Source organism: Salvelinus fontinalis, chromosome 15 (assembly GCF_029448725.1).
Source record: "Salvelinus fontinalis isolate EN_2023a chromosome 15, ASM2944872v1, whole genome shotgun sequence".
NCBI lineage: Eukaryota > Metazoa > Chordata > Actinopteri > Salmoniformes > Salmonidae > Salvelinus > Salvelinus fontinalis.
In genome coordinates, this window is record NC_074679.1 from 27,123,455 (window position 1) to 27,133,486 (window position 10,032).

At 44.1% G+C, this 10,032-nt stretch overlaps 1 pseudogene; it reads right to left on the bottom strand.

The window, feature by feature from the left end:
- Positions 1-301: 301 nt before the first annotated feature.
- Positions 302-9,802, bottom strand: LOC129812101 (G patch domain-containing protein 2-like; annotated as a pseudogene).
- Between the last annotated feature and the right edge of the window lie 230 nt (positions 9,803-10,032).

The window sequence follows — 10,032 nt, forward strand, 5'->3', positions numbered from 1 at the left end:
GTGATGTCAAAGAAGTGCTCACAGGCAACTACACATAAACGAGATCCCACAAAACACAGTGGGGAAATGGCTACGTAAATATGATCCCCAATCAGAGACAACGACAAACAGCTGCCTCTGATTGGGAACCATACCAGGCCAACATAGAAATAAACAACCTAGATTACCCACCCTAGTCACACCCCGACCTAACCAAAATAGAGAATAAAAATGCTCTCTATGGTCAGGGCGTGACACTGGCACCATGTCAATGGGATAAACAGGTAACGGTCACAGAGGGCTGAACCGGAACACATTTAGAAGGTGTTCATCCAGACCTACCAAAATAGGGCTAGATAGCCGAAATGTCTTATTCAATAGTCAACACAAATATACCTGGCTCCGGTCTCGTTTTCCAATGGAGGGCAGCCAGTGGTAGAGGTCCTGAGAGAAATACTTAATTCTCTCCTGCAACACACACATTTTTTTGTATAACATACACGGAGTGTACAAAACATTAGGAACACCTTCCTAATATTGAGCTGCACCCGCTTTTGCACTCAGAACAGCCTCTACAAGGTGTTGAAAGCGTTCCAAAGGGATGCTGGGACATGTTGACAGGAGAGTCTGGAGAGATACATTTACAGTGGAAGTGCATAGTATTTTGTATTAGTTATCAAAAGCAAGACCATTACATCTCTGAGTGGGCTGTGCAGGCTGTAGGAAGTAGGGTGGAGCTGCGTCTGGTACCTCTAGGACAGGAGGTGTGTCTGGGTCCCAGCTGGGCAGCAGGCTGGGAACGCCCATCCCCCTTCTCCACACTCCCCCTCAAAGAACCAGTCACTCTGCTCATCATCACCTACAGCACAGGCAGGAAATACAACACTGTTAGTCACAATGTATACATTGGGCAATTCCATGACAATTTAATAGGATTCTGTATTACACATTTTGTTTGATTGTTCAAAAAAGTATTCACGGATGGCCTGCACCAATTTATAATTTGGTGATGTACAATTAGCCATGGAATGAAGTACTGTCTGCATGAGGGCCTATTTCCTAATTGTCCTCCATCAATCCTCTCTCTATTTGTTGACAGACTCTCCACCAACACCACACCACACACACAGCAGACAGACAGACAGACAGACAGACAGAAGACCACCCTGGTCCCCAGACACTGCTCTCTCCACAGACCTGTCAGTCAGCGGGGCGCACGCAGGGGGCATGCCTCTCACAGTCAAGGTGTAGTGACAACTGTTAAATCAGGGGCTACCTCGCCCCACCACGGCTAATGAGATTAGCAGAGGCTTCAGCGCTCATTAACACGACATGACAACGCCTTATTAGAGCCGCCTGGGTGCCCGGCAACCAGCCTATTGTATCGGAACCTCCTTCTGTCTCGTCGCAGGATTATGTTACACGTACAAAGAGCAAAGGCATATCTCCATCCTTTTAACCAACTGGTAATGCTAGAATTAAAAGGCTTATTACATGCTTTTTGTTTGCATTTTACTACATTACTATAGTTGTATTTTATTTAATTTGCACATACATACCTGTTATGTACACTGAGAGTATAAAACATTAAGAACACCTGCTCTTTCCATGACATAGACTGACCAGGTGAAAGCTATGATCCTTATTGATGTCACGTGTTAAATCCACTTCAAGTCAGTGTAGATGAAGGGGAGGAGACAGGTTAAATGAGGAATTTTAAGCCTTGAGACAAAAGATTTAAGTTCCTTTGAACGGGGTACGGTAGTACGTGCCAGGCACACCAGTTTATGTCAAGAACTGCAACAGTTTCCCGTGTGTATCAAGAATGGTCCACCAACCAAAAGACATCCAGCCAACTTCACACAACTGTGGGAAGCATTGGAGTCAACATGGGCCAGCATCCCAGTGGAACGCTTTCAACACCTTGTAGAGTCCATGCCCTGACAAATTGAGGCTGGTGTAAGGGAAAAGGGGGTATACTCCATGTAAATGCCACAGAATAATAATATTACATAAATACCTTGTCTTCCCTCATCATTAGTGAATAGGCCAGAATCACTACAAAAGAGGAAGAATAATATCATTGCCAGTATGCATTTCATGTTGAAATTAGAAAGCAGTCTTTATGTAGCGACAATACTCATGTGTAACAAGAAAAATGAATTAAGTTGTGATGAATCATTTCAAAATTAACATTCAATAACCAAATAAAACAATTCCCTAGCTAGGTTCGACATAAATATAAAATGACAAAAAGGACAAGGGGAGCTCTACCCACTGGGCACTCCCCACAAGGCATGGGGAAGGACTCTGATCCAAACCACTGAGTGACATGCACAATCTAATTGAATATCCTCCGCTGTCAGCTCCAATCTAATCTGTGCTGCGTTCTGGAGGATGACATGAGCGTGGCAGATTCCCCTGCCTTCCCCTCCGTCTGTGAACAGGACCCGCGGACAACAACTGGCCAGCATTTGCTGTGAAGGCTGCTCCAGCCCAGGCTACTCCATAGCTGGCCCTCTCCATGCCCCCTGGCGGCCCCCGTGTCATCCCTCCACCCCCCTCTGCCACGGGCCCCTACCCCGGGTGTCTATGCCTCTGTCACACCTCTGCCACCTTGGGCTGAGAGATAGAGCCACCAAGGTCACACATGACTAAAAGCTCCATAGACCTATTTGTTTTACACCAATTGTTTTTACAATGATCGTCTTAATGAAGTGGACATTGATGCAGTTCATGTAGAACTGTGTTCTGTTTGACAAAAGGTGAATTTTAAGAATTAATATCTCTGTATTGTGCTAAAATTACATATTTCGTTTTTTAGATCCTTAGATTTAAACTGCCATGGATGGAATAAAGTCACTGATTATGAAATGTCTTAAATTATCTCACAGCATGCCAAGTGGCAAATGTAACACAAACGTCCTAGCTCTGTCCTTTGAGGCTTTTTGTCCATTGGGTCAGAGGAAGTCTGACGGTCTTGTTTACGTTGCATTTTGCTTTGTGGTGATCAGCGTTGACCTTGGTGATCAGGTAGAGAGACCGGCGGGGTCAGATACACGCTGGTATGGTTCTTTGCCATATTGCACGGGCGTGGCGGTGACGGCAGGCTCAGACAAGGCTGCTGCCAGATGGTCCAGCACCATCTCCCCACACACCAAGAAGCAGATGTGAGAGGGACCAGGCCTCTCCAGGGAATGTGGAAGACGTTTGGCCTAACCAAGCATTCCTGGACCATCCCTCCCTACCTCCCCACCACCTTCCCCAGACCCTGGTTCCCCAGGCCTCTCCTCAGCTGTCCTCAACCTCTGGACACACGGCTGAGCATCTGGAGCACACTGCTTTCTGTTCAACAGCAGTAGAGGGCATATCTCCTCACCATGCGTCCTCCTCGCTATATGCAGCAGCCCCTATAATAAGCACTAATGGCCCTTTCAGGACGATTGCTACTTATCCCACAGCTTTTCTACTCTCTCTCTCTCTGGCTCTTTATTGTCTGTCCAGGATTTCCCTCTGATTTTCTTTATATGTGCGGGTTAAAATGACACATGCCTGATTTTTGTAATAATATTACGATGATTTGACTGTTTAATGCGTAAATAGTGCAGTGATTGGTGACATTTACGGAGAATTGTTGATTTTGCAAAACAAATTGGATCACAGAATCATGGAGGGACTGTCTAATATATAAATATTCTGGTCTTAAGGAGAATATTCTGAGTACAGTTTACATATGTATAATAGGGCCAGGAATTGCCAGGGACCTCACGATAAGATAGTATCACGATACGTAGGTGCCGATACAATATATATTGTGATTCTCACGATTGGGATTCGATGTTCCAAACACAATGCTCACCGTATGTCTGCTGCAGAGGAACAAGAGAGCCACGAGAAAACAAGTTTTGATCAGTCATGAAAATAAAAGTGCTGAAAACAAATTGGCTCAATATTTAAAAAGAAGATGGAGAACAGGCTATAGTAATACTTTAGTATTAGTGCAGCTACAACTGACTACCCCTTGGGTTGTGCCGTGGCGGAGATCTTTGTGGGCTATCCTCGGCCTTGTCTCAGGATGGTAAGTTGGTGGTTGAAGATATCCCTCTAGTGGTGTGGGGGCTGTGCTTTGGCAAAGTGGGTGGGGTTATATCCTGCCTGTTGGCCCTGTCTGGGGGTATCGTCGGATGGGGCCACAGTGTCTCCCGACCCCTCCTGTCTCAGCCTCAAGTATTTATGCTGCAGTAGTTTGTGTCGGGGGCTAGGGTCAGTCTGATATATCTGTAGTATTTCTCCTGTCTTATCCGGTGTCCTGTGTGAATTTAAGTATGCTCTCTCTAATTCTCTCTATTTTTCTCTCCTTCTTTCTCTCTCTCGGAGGACCTGAGTCCTAGGACCATGCCTCAGGACTACCTGGCCTGATGACTCCTTGCTGTCCCCAGTCCACCTGGCCGTGCTGCTGCTCCAGTTTCAACTGTTCTGCCTGCGGCTATGAACCCTGACCTGTTCACCGGACGTGCTACCTGTCCCAGACTTGCTGTTTTCAACTCTCTAGAGACAGCAGGAGCGGTAGAGATACTCTGAATGATCGGCTATGAAAAGCCAACTGACATTTACTCCTGAGGTGCTGACCTGTTGCACCCTCGACAACCACTGTGATTATTATTATTTGACCCTGCTGGTCATCTATGAACATTTGAACATCTTGGCCATGTTCTGTTATAATCTAGCCTGGTTCCTCTCTAGGTTTCTTCCTAGGTCCTGGCTTTCTAGGGAGTTTTTCCTAGCCACCGTGCTTCTACACCTGCATTGCTTGCTGTTTGGGGTTTTAGGCTGGGTTTCTGTACAGCACTTTGTGACATCAGCTGATGTAAGAAGTGCTTTATAAATACATTTGATTGATTGAAATTTGATTGACTAGCGTAAAAATATTGCAATATTGTAAACAACAATATAACGTTATATCGTTCAAAATAATATCTCGATATGTAACTGTGTCGATATTTCCCCCATCACTGATGTACAGTATACTCTTAATCTGGCTCCCAATACTCTTTCTCCTTAAACCTTTACACTCATGGGAATGGCCTATATGGATAGAGCTACATTTAAATGATTCATACAGAATATGAAATGCATTCCAATGCATTTACATAAGCAGAGTACCAATTGAAAGGGAAAAGTTTGGAGATTATAGGAAAATTATTAGACCAATATTGAGGACACAACAGTTTACCTGACATGACTGAATCCAAACATTAAGCTGTCGATTTTATGCGCATTTTAATTTCACTATACTTTTTGCCGCATTTATGGATAACGAAATCTGAAAATACGCATTGGATACATTCAGTAACATGATACAAATATTCTTGGAAAATGTGGGGTAGGTGCAGCATAAAACAAAGAAATGACAAGTGTTTGAGTGAGATGACTAACTGGTGTCTCTAAGTGGCCACACACCTCTCCAGTGTGCACAACTAGTTGTTTTGTTTGGAACACAGCCCTGCCATCACACAATTACTGTTGTTGTTTAGGCAATCAAAAAACACACCATTTTATATCGCAATCTGGGTCAGGTGGGCATCATTTGAAAGCGCGTTCTATTGTCAACATGACTAGCTAAATGAGAAAATACGATCTTACAGCGTTAAGCTTTCACAGGTCAGTTCAGCGAAACGGATCGTAGGTGCACACACAAAAGAGTCATGCGTCCATCAGGTGCGTGTTCAGTGGCAAATCCTCTTCATGATAGACAACCATAGGCTCATTCTGTTCAGAACAACCCAGGTTGGGATGCCATGTCATCTTGTACATCAACTGTACCTTTATTTATGTGTAACTCTGTGTTGTTGTTTTTGTCGCACTGCTTTGCTTTATCTTGGCCAGGTCACAGTTGTAAATGAGAACTTGTTCTCAACTGGCCTACCTGGTTAAATAAAGGTGAAATAAAATAACTAAAAATCAAACATAGTGATCATAAATGTTGACACTGTATATGACAAGAGTTTTATGATATGGAAATGTGAAGTGCACATTTGGACTCTTGGCTTGCTTGTAAGACTTCAAAGCAGTATTTATTATAATCATCAACGTCTCATCTTTAAAAATACTTTGAGTCTTCTTAATTTACAGCATTTCCCTCAATCAGAAAACAAAACATTTACAAAAGTTGCCCAATTAGCAGGAGGGTTTAGGGCAACTTCTCAGAACGGCTGTCGTCAGTCAAAACCCATACAGCACCGTGAAGGGAAGAGCCTGAGCTCTCACATCATTTATAGCATGTTATTGTACAGCCACTCCATTCCAATTTAGGCGCTTATCAGTGCCCAAATATGCAATTTTCAACATGTATATGGGTAGGAGTGTAACGGGTTAATAGCAGAACATGTAGAAAAGTGCTCCACCACAAAGAAGGTGTGGCTCACAGATGGCAGCGATACAACAGCTTCTTCCATTTCTGAGTTGAAAATGTGTTTGCTTCCTATAGGGGGATTTGGTGCAAAGTTTGAAAAAGATCACAATGAATTAGAGCCACACATTAAGTATTTATCCATATTAAAGGTCTAACGTGATGTCGCTGGGAGCAGCCCTGAGCCAATGTGAAACCATTTCCATTAAGTGCTATCTATTTAATGACCATGAATAATTGAGGCTGCCATTTTTCTTGAGACCAGTTGGGAAACACCTCTCTCTTTCATCTCCCATGACCTTTGTCAGGAAAAGTTAACTAACATTTTAGTCAAACTTAGTCTGTTTTACATGCACTTACGAGAAAAGGGATCATCCCTGTGTTAGTATCAACTACAGGTAACGTTCATCAAAAACACTCACCTTCCATTTCTTCATCCCAGAGAAGTACCATCACATACTTTGCATCAGGCATCATGTCACTAAATAAGTCTTCACACTGATGTTCCCTACAACCATGGTGGCACTCAATTAATACAAGGACAGTTACATGTTATAAGACATGAAAACTGCATTCCAGTGTTGAACAAAAGCTCCCTTCTTTTCCGTGAAGCAAAAACACACTATCCAATAGGATATAATCCCTGGCTCCTGGGAGAAGCAGGCTAGTTTGCTCAGAGATTACGAGTCGGCCGCCATTTATTGAGCCTGGGCCCATTCAGCAGTGGAATAAAGAGACAGAGACAGAGGGGGGCAAAGCGCTGATAACAATGGATCTGTAGGCTCTTCAAACAAGCCGCCCCAGCCCAAATCCATGCCCTCTTCCATAGGCGTCTGATTATAAGGTTATCCCACCCTCCCTGAGCTCCTGTAATTGGATTAGTCTCAGAGATTTCTGAAAATGAACTTCAGCAAATGGAATACAGCTCTAAACCAAAACTCCTCGTAGAGTTTTGAAAAAATCCAAATTACAAAATGATGGAGTGGAGCGTGACAAATGCACGCCAATGGCTTGTGTTTTTCCGGTGACAAGGTTGTCCACCAACAGTACCACCACCACAGCTGGAGACAGTGGCTGTGTCTCTGTGTGCCTCCACCTACAGGTGAGGCCTGCTCTCTGGGCCAGACTGGGCACCAGGTGGCCGTCCTGCCAGTAGGCCAATGCTACTCTAATCAAGGATGTGGAGCCCAGCTGGAGCTGCCAACATCTGCTACCCATGCACTTGGTTGGCTAAAAGCAGGCTCTGGTCTGGGCACATACTGCATGTGCTGTGACCTTGAGGCAAGGGAAGTTTCTGAGATCAAACAGAATATGAAGAGGTTAATGGAATGAACAGAGAGAGACCACTGAAACCTAAAAGGTTAAAAGGCACTTTAAGACACTCTAAAGTGTCTTTAACTCTAAAACATCAGATGTATCTTAGGATGTCCTGATGTCTAAATATGGCTGTTGTTCCACTGTCAACCCTCCATTACTTGATACCATTTTTCCATCTCTTTGGGCTTCAGTAGGACTTAACCCAGAGATTGTTCAGTCCTCAGTACAGAGCGGCAGTCTACTGAGCAGCAGTCAGCAGCGTGCTGTTGTGTAAGTGAGAAATGATTGACAGTGTGCCACGGTGTTCCCATTTATTTCTTCTTCGGAGCTGTTTTCTGTCAGAACGGTTATTGATTTTTCCATAAAGTAAGAAAACAAGTACCATTGAGAGGTCAGCACAAATTAAACCAGAAGATGTAAAGCCCTCTGTGTCCCTATTATTGGTTACCACAGACGTCTTCTCCCTATTTTTTATAGCCAACAGATAATGAGATCATCAAGGGGAATACCCAGTGGAGGCAGGTGTCTAGCAGTGGGTCGGACATGGGAGGAAAGAGACCAACCAGATTTACACACAGGCAGCACCATGCACTTATATGGGACTAGCCTATTGCGCCATGGTCCAACTTTCTATTTTTGTACAAGTGTAGTATACTGACACTGATGATTTCCTCTCTGTTGAGGGTATCAGAGGTCAGGCTTGATCATTTATGTAAAAATGTTGACCTCTGCCTCAGGCCTACAGTGGTCAGGCAGGACTGTATACACCTATTTAGTAAACCCATTATTATAATTAATATGACAGCATGGTAATTGATTGGTTCCAATGTCACTTATAGAAAGTTGTATATCTCATTTTGAACAAATAAATGCATTGGAATGCAGTCAGTTGAACTCAGGGCAACTATAACTTCAATTATCAAGAATAAGATAGAAATGAATTTTGAAACCAATCAATACCTCACCAAGTGGCATTCATTTGTGACAATATTTCTCCCAACAAAGTAATGAGCTAAGTGATGCCTTGTAGCCAAAGAATCAGTGACCCCTCCCGACTGATCACCTCAGAGAGAGAGGAGATGAGCATGAGAGGGGAATGTCATTCATTTTTAATGTCAATTGAATACTTAAAGGTGCAGAGGTATCAATGTGATACACTTTTTGTTTTAGATGGGGCCACATTGAATATTGACAACTAGATGAAGACAGGCACTATAGATCATTTTAAATGTCGGCGTGTTTAATTGCCTCTGTCAGATAGTAGTTATGCCCATGACTTTTATATTACGGGCCAAACTGCCTCAGTAACTTCACCACATAAAGGGTAAATGGAGCATGTGATATTTAGGGGTACTTTGCAGTTTGACTTGGTCTGTGTCAACAAAGGCTAACAATAACATATTTTACAATGGATATGTTGTAAATATTGCAAAGGTTGTAAACATGATGTAATATTTAGGAAATGCTAAATGAAACCTCTTCATGTAAAAGGTAAGACCATTTCAGTATCCTAAAATATTCTATCCTATAGGATGTTATATTATTGTTTTGCCCAAATAGATATTTTCTCACACACAAATAAAATGAAAGTGATGTTTAGGTATATGCATAATGTTTAGGACATTTTCCTTCAGACATGTTCTCATCACAAGCCTCTCAATACTCCTTGGACTCTCGGACCAGTGGGATCTTATCCATCCAGCACTCCTCTACCCTGAGACCCACTGCATCAGCCTCCCTGTCCCCTCCCACTCCCACCCAGCCTCCAGACCCTTCTTCAGCCTGGACAGACATTTCTTTTTGGACGACCTGTGGTTCCCACCCCACTCGCTATCCACTCCTGACACCGTCAACTTCTGCTGCAGGCTGACCGTCACGTCTGAGGTCATGCGTTTGACCATCCGCCTCCACCTAAAATGGCCGTTCCGGGGTGTTCTCTGTGAAGGAGTCCTACTCAGGCCATGAGTGCTGCTTGGTTTTGATGGCCTCAGCCTCACTGAGGCAGCAGCCATGCTCCATGGGGTGGAGGGAGGAGTCACAGCGGTGCTTCCATCCCCGACGTCGGAGGATCTACCTGCGCTGCTACTGAAGGGCTGTGAGGCTTGGAGCTTGGTCTGCTCTGAGGTCTGCTCTGAGGTCTGCTCTGAGGTCTGCTCTGAGGTCTGCTCTGAGGTCTGCTCTGAGGTCTGCTCTGAGGTCTGCTCTGAGGTCTGTTCTGAGGTCTGTTCTGAAGTCTGCTCTGAAGTCTGTTCTGAGGTCTGCTCTGAGGTCTGCTCTGAGGTCTGCTCTGAGGTCTGCTCTGAGGTCTGCTCTGAGGTCTGCTCTGA